This window comes from Phascolarctos cinereus, unplaced genomic scaffold (genome assembly GCF_003287225.1).
Source record: "Phascolarctos cinereus isolate Bilbo 61053 unplaced genomic scaffold, phaCin_HiC Scaffold_8;HRSCAF=390, whole genome shotgun sequence".
NCBI lineage: Eukaryota > Metazoa > Chordata > Mammalia > Diprotodontia > Phascolarctidae > Phascolarctos > Phascolarctos cinereus.
In genome coordinates, this window is record NW_027556291.1 from 19,209,666 (window position 1) to 19,220,681 (window position 11,016).

Sequence of the window (11,016 nt, forward strand, 5' to 3'; positions counted from 1 at the left end):
TTTTACAAGTTTATTTCATATTCATAGTGGATTCTTTTGCTTTTATTTGGTTTGTGTATGTTGAAATATTCACCAGTCACCTTTGTCCCTCTCTGACAGCTCCGGTTCTTTTCTGTCTATGTGCTTTTTGACTTTGCTCTAAAATGGTTTTTTGGTTTGGGAATTTCAAGGCCCCGGGAGCTCACTTTATTGTTCTGGGAATTGCTAGGTTCTCAGGCTTTTGATCTTAGTTATTTCTCTTCCTTCATGATACCAAAATTTACTTCCCTCTCTGCATGTTCCTTCCTATGAATGATTTGTCCTTATTTGTTACCTACAGTGAAGTTCAGGGAATAAAAAGTAACTGTCTGTCGGGGGGGGGGTTACACCAGGCTGAGCCTGGGGGAGGAAAAAAAAATGAAGAATGCCTGTAAATCTTAGCTTTTGTTGGACTCATACAGTGATGGTATAGAAGAAAAGAATAGGTTTTTGAAAATACTCGGTACTTGGGGGGAAAAAAACCTCATTCTATAAAAAAGGGGGCTAAGAATGCATTCTTTCATATCTTGATAACAATTAGCCTAGTCACTCCAGGTCTAGGTAATGCTGTCAACTACAACTGAACTCTTTTGCAACATATTTTGTTTTAATTCAAGTTGGGATGTAGCATAGCTCTGAATTTATTCCTCATACTAGACACCTGCACAGATAGTTGAGAACTAGTGAACCAGTCCAGACTAGTGAATTCCTTTCTGAGGCAGAGCTGTAACTAGGTTGGGGCAACTGGAGCTTTGTTGCAGGACACCAAAATTTAGAGGGCTCCTGACAGCACTTTCAACCACTCAGCAGCATAGAACCAACTGAGCTTAGCACTTAAATAGCAAGAATTTTTACTTAAAACGGTAAGCTGCCAGATGGTGACTCTCTTCCTCTGTACCTCAGGTAAGCTTGGACCAGCCCTGACCTGCCCAAGCCCACTTCCCATTCTTTTCATGGCAACCTACCTCATGGTATCTGAGGTATCTAGCATCTCCCTTCCTCTCCAAGTGACTTGAGGAAGTGTTTCCCTGGATGCCCAAACTGCAGGTTACATATAGCTCTGACCTCAGGTGGTAGCAGCCGTGCTCTGAGTACTCAAGGTGTTGCCAAAGGCTCCCAGGATACCTCTGTGTCCCTTAAGAAACCTCTTTCTCCCAGTAACTGCTTCCCAAACAATATAAGGGTAGGTTATATGTCTCCTATCATTAATATTGTATCTAAATGAAAGTGAATTTGGAAACCTCTAGATGGTGCTGTATAGCTGAAACACTTGACTGACAAAATGCAATGTTTACTTTTCATCTAGACATTTTGGTGCTGGGTAGACACGGTTGCCATTATTCTTATTACCATTCACCAGTCTGACCATTGTGTATTTAAGTGCCTAATACATTCACAGTCCTGTCCATAACCAACCCGTCCCTTGGAAGTCCTACCTTCACAGGTCTTTCCGCCTCCTCTTTGAAGTCTTCACTGACCATTCCAGCTCATGGTGATGTGTCGTTTTCTGAAATCTAGGAGTAATGATTATCATGCTACACAATATGATTTAGCACTTGATTAGCTCTGCCTGGCCTTGTTCTTCAATTCAGAGCATCATAGAGGGGTAGAGCTAGAACAGACCTCATTTTTAGGCCAACCTTCTTGCTTTCATAGATGAGGGAACTGAGGTCTAGAAAAAGAAAGTTATTGACCTGGGGTTACACAGCAAGTTTATGGCAGATGTGGAATTAAAACCAAGGCCTTCCGATTCTGAGACCACTCTATTTTGTTCCCTCAACAAGACTGCAAGCTCTCAGAAGGCAAAGACCACGTCTTGTACATCTCTTCCATCCCCGTGGTGCTGGGCCCATGATCAGTGCTCAACAAACCCTCTTGCTGACTCGAACTGGGTGCTGAAAATGTTATAGGGAACATCAGAGAGTTAAAGCCTTCTAGGAGCTCAGAATCGAAAGAGGGGAAAAGAGCACTTAGGGAATGCAGCTATTTGAGCAATAAAGAACTATTAAATACATGTGCAAACCATTAAAAAAATGTTTTGGAATCTTAGTCATGGATTAAAAAAATATTTCTCACAATTTCTGGTGGTGGTCTCAGAGTCCAAAAGTAGGAGACACTAAACCAGAGATTCTTAACTTGGGGTCTATAAACTTGTCTTTAAAAAATATTCTGATAACTGCATTTCAATGTAATCAGTTTCCTTTGTAATCCTCTGTATTTTATTTTATGCATTTAAAAGCATGATTGTGAAAAGGGCTCTTTAGGCTTCACCAGACTGCCAAAGGTGCCCAGGACACAAAAAGGTTAAGAATTCTTGCTGTATACAAAGGTCTCTTGGGTCATGGCTTCTGCAGGACTTTGCCCTTGAGAGGAGAGGGCGCAAAGAGGCAGGAAAGAGTGCTGCTGGACATGCACTCAGCAGACACATTTGCATCCTAGGTTTGACACTTACTCGTCATATGACAGTAGGCAAGTCATGACCTTTCTGAGCCTCAGTTTCCTCACCTGTAAAGTGGAGGTCATAATACTTGTAATACAACGTTATCACTGGGAGGAATGAACCTAGTCAACTTTAAAGTGCTATATAATTGTGAATTGTCTTTATATCTGGAAGCAGTGGGGTGCAGTGGATGGAGGGCCAGACTTGGAGTCAGGAGAGACCTGGTTTGAAACCCTGCCTTTAGAGCTCATTAGTGATTTGACTACAGTAAAGTCCCTTAACTTTTTTGAACCTTGGTTTCTTCATCTGTACATTGGACGTGATACTGTCTCTAACGCATGCCTCACAGGGTAGACATGGGGCTGAAACAAGAAAAGGTATATCAAAACACTGTACAAACCTTAAAGGGCTATTTAAATGTCAGCTATTATTATTACTCAATGGTCTACAGTAAGTAACAGAGTCAGGAATATGAGCCAGGTCTCCTCTCCATCATGCCGCTTCCCATATAAATGGTGAATTCCATTGGATTACACATTAGCTCGGTAGTGGTGTGCCTGTTTCTTGGATTAATATGAAATCATTGCTGACAGAGAGCTGAATAGCAGCCTGACACTGAAAAAAGTAGCATAACTATGATTCCAATCTCTGATGTGGGACCATGCTGTGTGCCCAGTGGGTCAGCTCTCCCCCTCTATCATTTCTTTGAATCTGGAAGAGGCTGCAGGCCATTCATTCCATGCTAGGTCCTCTTTTCAGTCAGTGATCCCCACTAGGCTGGTGCTTAAAACACAGTGAAGCTTTACTACCTCCTGAAGCAAGCACTAGATTCCTATGAGACTTTTACATATGTCAGACCTGCACAGCTTGGCAGTAAGCAGGGGCCAAAATTAAAATAGGCTAAACTTCTTCAGGCTACAGATAGATTTTTAGCGGCTCACTTTCCAAGTAAAGGTATAATTAATGATTAAAGTATTTTGCAAATAAACTATACTTTAAAAAGGTAAATTTCAATTAATATCAATTAATTATACTTAAGATTTTTATTTATCATGAAATCGCTCCTCTCAGACCAGAGACAGACTGACAATGGTTGGTTGCTGCAGGTCACGTGTCAAGCAGGAGAGAGTGTGTAGTGGCAACCCACCCACCAAATTACATGATGGGTACAATTGTGACTAGTGGAAGGCAGGTTGAGCGGGGCATGGACAAAGCACTCATTACATCTTTAATTTCTTTTATGTCCTCTACATTTTTCTCAGGCTGCCTGAAATCCTTTAGTAGGGCCATAAGTGTCCCACGGGCTATATGTTGTGCAGGCCTGACATATGTAAGCAAAGCACTAGATTCCGTTGATCAAAACGTGTCTGTAAAAGGGTCTTTTTGACCAGAAGTCCTTGACATCATAAAGCTTTGACAGCATATTTTGGAGTATATGGCCACGTCTAGAGACAGTTGCTAAACAATTGTTGAGATTGGTAGGTGGCTGATCCAATATGATGGTCCCAGTAGAAATGATCAAATTTCATGTGTTATTTAGGTTAACTGAATCATATTAACAATATAGAGAGGCAATGTGGAGTATAGACATAACTCATTTTATTATACCTCATTTTCTTGTGCTTTTCAGATATTGCATTTTTTTTTTTTTAACAAATTGAAGGTCTGCGACAACCCTGCCTTGAGCAAGTCTGTTGGCACCATTTTTCCAACAGTATGTGTTCACATCTTTTCTCTGTGTCACATTTTGGTAATTCTCACAATATTCAGACTTCTTCATTATCATCATATCTGTTATAGTAATCTGTTCTCAGTGATCTTTGATGTTACTATTGTAATTGTTTTGGGGCACCATTAACCTTGTCCATATAAGATGGCAAACTTAATCGATAAATGTTGTGTGTGTTCTGACTGCTCCACTGACCAGCTGTTCCCTATCTCCCTATCCTTGGGCCTTCCTAGTCCTACTGAGACACATTATTGAAAGTAGGCCAATTAATAACCCTACAATGGCTTTTAAGTGTTCAAGTGAAAAAGGAGTCAATTATTGAGGCAAGCTTCATTGTTGTCTTAGTTGAAGAAATTGGCACAATAACTCAAACCTTCAGCAACCACCACCCTGATCGGTCAGCAGCCATCAACATGGGGGCACGACTCTTAACCAGCAAAAAGATTGACTTACTGGAGGCTCAGATGATGGTTAGCAATTTTTAGTAATAAAGTATTCTTTAATTAAGGTATGTACACTGTTTTTTTAGATACATTACTGCATGATTAATAGACTACAGCATAATGTAAACATAACTTTTATATGCACTAGGAAACAAAAAAAATGGTGTTACTTGCTTTATTGTGATATTTGCTTGATTTCAGTTGTCTGGAATGGAACTCATAATATCTCCGAGGTATGCCTGTAGTGGATGGAGGAGTGGCCTTCGAGGCAGGATGTCTTGAATTTGAGTCCTGCCTCTGACACAAATTAGATATGTGATCATGGGCCAGTCATGTAATGCCTTTGTGCCCCAGGCATCTAAGACTATTAAGCTGCTGATCTGCATATGTGAAGGAAGTTTCCATACTAGGTAATACAGCAGTTAGTGTTTGGCACAGCACAACAATTAGCTAAGGAGTGAGTCACTCGTTTCTCTCTATTTTTCTTCTCACTACATATAACAATATTTCACCACAGTGGAGCACCAAGGAATAGGAGAGATAACGCCGGGTACTATAAATCCCTATGGTTGCACTTAGCATCTTATCATGCAAGACAGTAAGAGTGGTGGGGTGGTCTGTCAGAGAGGTTAACCAAGAAAGCACCTGCAATCACAGAGCTGCATCTCAGCCTCCAAGAAGTGAATGCCAAGCTGTCCTATCAGCCTACAAGACTGTTCTCAGCAACTTTTGTATGTCATGTGCTGTTACTACTGTTTGAGGGCTGCTTTTCTCTCTAGCTCAGCTCCTGTTACCTGAGACATGGCTGGAATTTCTCAAGCATGAGGTTTAATGTCGACAAAGACAGTGTTTTCAAAGTGGACCAAAGAGTATCACCTGGTGTGTTGTTTGTTTTTTTAAGATTTGAGAATAAGCAGAACAATCTGATTTTCTGGCTAGCACATGGTAGTAAAAGTTGTGGAATCCAGACAGCCACAGAATATCAGAGCCAGAAAAGGGGCCTTCAAACGGGTCACAGACTGAGTGGGAAGAGCCTGTAGAGGTTATCTGTTCCAACTCTCTTATTTTACAGATGAAGAAATTGAGGTCCAAAGAGGGGAAGTGAGTTGCCCAAGGTCACACAGGTAGAAGGTGGCAAAGCTGTGATTTCAGCCCAGATCCTCTGGCTCCAAATAACACATTCTTTAGCCACTGTTCCATGAGCTCAACAAATACCCCCCCCTTTCCATTTTACAGATGAAGAAACCGACTGCTGGAGAGGGGAAGTAGATAGTCTAAGATCCCAGAACTAGGATCAGGACTTGGATCTCATGACTGCAAGTCTTTTGTTCTTTCCCTATTTCCCCCAACCAATGTACTATTTTCCAAAATACAGTCTCCTGTTTTCCAGGGGTTTCTTAGACATTCAGTAGAGATTCCGGCAAAACAAAACAAAACAAAAAATTTTTTTAAAAAAGAAATCCCCTTTTAATAGAGATCTTAAAGGTTAAAATAACATCTCCTGTATATAATTATGTTCAGAGGAATACAATTATAATATCTACTTTACACTTCTTTAACACATCAAGGTTTGCAAAGCCCATTCTCCACGACTGGCATTGTGGCTAGACAGTACAAGTATACATTATCTACCTTTTACAAATAAGGAAACTTGGAGCCAGCGATGACTATACCATAGTATAGTGACATGTACCGTAGTCATACAGTTGGTATGTGAGGTAAGATTCAAATCTGGGTCTCCTGACTCCAAGTTCTGACCTTGTTCCATTAGGCCATCTTATCCCTCTAGTTCAACCCTAGTCTAATTGTGGTCTGTAATTAGGTGTGCTAATTAGAGCCTGAAAGACACAGTGGCCGTTATATCCAGTCTTGGAGTCAGGGAAAACCAGGCTCAAGTCCTGCCTCTGACACATACTAGTTGTATCACCCTGGACAAGTCACTTAACCTTTACGGGACTCAGAGAACTAAGTCATGGATGCAAGTTCCCTATACCAATGAAATTTCATGTCCAAAACCAAAGGAAAAATAAATGAATCAATTGCTAATGATAATTTTTCCTGTTTTGTTTTTTTAGTTTTTCTTTCATTTGTTTTTTGTTTTGGCTAGGCAATGGGGTTAAGTGACTTGCCCAGGATCACACAGCTAGTAAGTGTTATGTGCCTGAGGTCAGATTTGAACTTGGGTCCTCCTGCATCCAGGGCTAGTGCTCAATCCACTGCGCCACCTAGCTGCCCCACCTATTTTGTTTTTTAAGAAATGCTTCTTTTATTGTTGTTGATAGTGCAAGAATTGTAATTGATGCCACAATTCCAGCAATTCAGTTGATATAAGTAGCTTCCGTTTTTTTTTTTCTTTCTATGTAACAAGGATAAGCAAAACCACAGTGAACAGACTCATAGTCCATTGGAATTCTGTCGTGTGGCATAGTGGAAAGAACTCTGGGTGTGGAATAAGAGGCCTGGGGGTTAAGTGGTGGTTTTGTTGCTATCCTTGTGACTATGGGCAAGACTTTTCCTGTCTCTGACCCTCCAATTTCCTTATGTATAAAATAAGAGGGTTAAACTGGATGACTGGAGTCCTAGTTATGTAACCTCTGTGAGCCTTGGTTTTGTCATGTGTAAAATGAGGGGGTTGGACTGGATGACCTTATATATGTAACCCCTGTTCCAAAGCCCATTGGTATGAGACTGTCTCCTTGGTAAAGATGAATGGTGGCCCTGCACAAGGTAAGGGAGGTGGGGAAGGGGAGGAGTTGTCTAGAGGCAAAAGTTTCAGTTCTCAGCCATTCCCCTCTGGGGACTCTTCAAGTAGGAGTCCCGCTTTGGGACTCTACAAGTGAGATCTTCCAGAGAGTCTTCTTCCAACAAGTGGGCTTCCAGGGATAAGATAGAAGAGGCCAATCCCATTTCAACCCCTTCTGAAGGAAATGACTTTGGGAAGACATGAGAGGAGCTGGCATTCTCCATCATGTCTATCTCCAGCTTGCTACTCTAAAGACTTCAGGGAGTTTCCCCTTGGGGGAGATCCAGGACTCTCTCTTGATTGAGCTGTTAACTCATTCTTAATGGCAGAGCTCCTTCACTCTATTGTCTGGTATATATCCTCCTATGTATACCTTCTATGATGGCTGTTTTGTTATTGATTTGGACAAATGGGTTTCTTTGCTATTCTCTTTGTGTGTCCATTGTGGAATTGGCATTAGGTGGGAAAAGGGCCAAACCTTGGATATAGAACTTGGGGGTCCTTCTTCCCCTCAAAATGACAAAATGCTCAAAAGTAGATTGGAACCCGATCATATCCCCTAAATGAACAATATTTAAGGGAGCAGAAAGATATAATTCTAGCCCAGTACCCCTTACTCTTTGAGGAGAGCAGAGTAGTGGCCTTGGGCCCCAACCTCCTATTTCCTAGACTGGCAGGAATAAAAGTCTCCCTTGGAGAAGGGTGTGGGGAGAAGAAGCTAGAGATATCCATTGGGCCTTCCTGTGAGCCACATATGATAGACTCCTTGATATAGTGGGCCTCTCTACACATATGGGGTCCCCATACTTAACACTCTATTGCTGTATATAGTACTAGTTATACAATCTCCCTGAGCCTCAATTTCTCTATCTGTAAAATAAGGGGTTGGATTGGATGACCTTTAAGGCCCCTTTCAGTTCCACATCCAGGATCGTCTGACTTCTGAGCTCATAAGACTCTACCAATCCTTAAGTAGTGGTCAAAGGCCTGTTCTAACCCCTTTAAGCTCCTTGGAGATTCGAGGATTCCAAAGACACCTTTATCCTTAACGGCTGCCTGGGAGCGGAACCTGAGAGAAGGCAGAACCAGCGCCATTTTCGAGGGGGAGGCAGAGCCAAAGCCAAGCCTGAGTTTCACTAAGCCCCCCAATTCCTGAGCCTGAACCTCTGCCTCCCCGCCACAATGACCCCTGAGTATGAGTACCTGTTTAAGCTGCTGCACTTCGCAGATGACACCTACACTGACAACATCAGTACCATCGGAGTGGACTTCAAGATCCGCACAATCCAACTGGATGGTGAGACCGTGAAGCTGCAGATCTGGGACACTGCTGGCCAGGAGCGCTTCCCCACGATCACCTTGAGCTACTACCACAGGGCCCATGGCATCATCTTGGTGTGTGGTGTGAGAGACCCTGAGTCCTATGCCAGCATGAAGCAGTGGCTGATGGAGGTGGAGCATTATGCCAGCGAAAGTGCCAACAAGCTGCTGATGGGCAACAAGAGCGACCTTGTTACCAAGAAGATGGTGGACGGTGTCATGGCCAAGGAGTTTGCTGATTCCCTGGGCATCCCCTTTCTGGAGACCAGCGCCAAGAACGCCACTAATGTCGATCAAGTCTTCCTCACCATGGCCTCTGAGATCAAGAAACGCATAAGAAGCATGCCCATTTCCAGCGGGGAGCCCCCTACCTTCAAGATCAACAGCTCTCCTGTGAAGCCGGTGTGTGGGAGTTGTTGCTAAGAGGCCCAGCTGCGGTGGGGGGCTCCAAGGTGGTGGCCAAGGGATGGCCAACTCTTCTCATATCATTGGTGCTCTGTGGGAAGCAAGAGATGACACTCCTGATGTCCCTCAAATCCACAGTCCCCTTCACTCCATTACATGGCACTTAGTTCATTTAATTCCCCCAATTTCCTCCCAGAGCTCTTAGTTAAATTTGTGCCCAGGGGAGCCCCCCTCCACTCTCCTGTTTAATGATTCATTTTCCTTTAACTGAATGCTATTTACTCAATGAAATGCAATAACCTGTTAGAAAAATGTTGTCTCAGTGTGTTCAGTGTGTTACCAGACTCTTTAGCAATTTTTCCACTTATTTAAAATAGGAACTCTAATGTGGAGCCAAGTGCGTAAGTGTTTGACATTTGGAGACCTTTTAGAAACCATTATAAATCCAGAGCTGGCAGGGACCTTAGGAGTCATCTAAGACCAGAGGTATCAAACACAGCCTGTGAAAGGCCCTTCAAGTAAGGTCAAAACCAAATTAAAATGTAATTGGGAAATATTTAGCAAAATAAAATACATGTTTAACAAAACAAATTTTAAAAAATTAACACAATAAATAAAATTTAAAAATATAATAGAATATAGATATAATGTTAATATGTAGCTTTTTAAGTCAACATGCAGACAGCAGGGATCCATGTCTATTTGACACCACTGTTCTTGACCAATCCCTCATTTTACAGATGAAAAAACAGGCCCAGGTAAGAGAAGTGACTTGTCCAGCATCACACACCTAGTAAGTAGCAGCTAGAATTTGAACACAGGTTCCCTGATGCTAAATCCAGTACTCTTTCTGCCATACCTCACTGCAAAAAGTTTCTACATTGAAATGTACTGATTATAGCACCCCCAACTAAACTGTCCATTAAAATCTTCTTTTTCACTTCTACAACTAGACATTTAACATGTCTCATTGTTCACTTTCAAAGTTTTTTTTTTTGTTCAAGGTTAATGTAGAATATCTCTACTACTATCTTCTTCTGATGCCTCATCTTGGAATGTGAGTGACCTTGGGTTCTTAAAGGCTAGACCATCGGAACACAAGTTCTCAGCCAGTCCTTTTGTTCAGTTGTTTCAGTTCTGTCTGACTCTTTGTGACCCTATGTGGGGTTTTCCTAGCAAAGATACCAGAGTGGTTTGCCATTTCCTTCTCCAGCTCATTTTACAGATGAGAAAAATGAGGCAAACAAGGTTAAGTGACTTGCCTAGGGTCACACCACTAGTGTCAGAGGCTGGGTTTGAACTCAACTCTTACTGACTCTAGGCCTGGTACTCTATCCACCACGCCACTTACCTGCCTCTAGCAAATCCTAACAAGCTGGGAAAAGGCTTTGAATGTGGGCCAAGTGATAGACCATGGACCTATTCAGTGAGGACCAGCCTCGCTATCTGCAGAAATCCCCACTGTGTTACCGGGTGACTGAAAACTTAAATACAGTTGATGAATAGTTCTTAAAAATTTAAAATACCTAAAATAACAAAATGGAAAACAAAGCCCTTTCTCCCCCTAAAAAAAAAAGAGTCCAAATTAGTAAGCCATGAATTAAAACTCCCAAAGAATACCACTTCTGGTGTTTACAGAATTAGAGACAGAAGGTACCTTGTACAACTCCTAAGAGACAAATATGGTCCAAGAGAAGTTAAGATATAGAAAACTAATGACCAAGAACACTATTGAAATTGTTATAAAAAACATTAAATAAAATATTAGTGAAGAGGTTACAGCAAAATATTTGTAAAACAATTCACTATGACCAGACGATTTATATAAAAAATGGTGTAAGATTAAGAAAATTATTAGCATAATACATATATTAATAGGAAAAATAATTTTAAAATTGAGATTGTCATTGGTTTTTTC

The 11,016-nt window shown here is 41.6% G+C and overlaps 1 pseudogene; it reads left to right on the forward strand.

Annotated features, from left to right (window-relative positions):
* The first annotated feature begins 8,555 nt into the window (after positions 1-8,555).
* On the forward strand, positions 8,556-9,116 carry LOC110198652 (ras-related protein Rab-1B pseudogene; annotated as a pseudogene).
* The last annotated feature ends 1,900 nt before the right edge of the window (positions 9,117-11,016 follow it).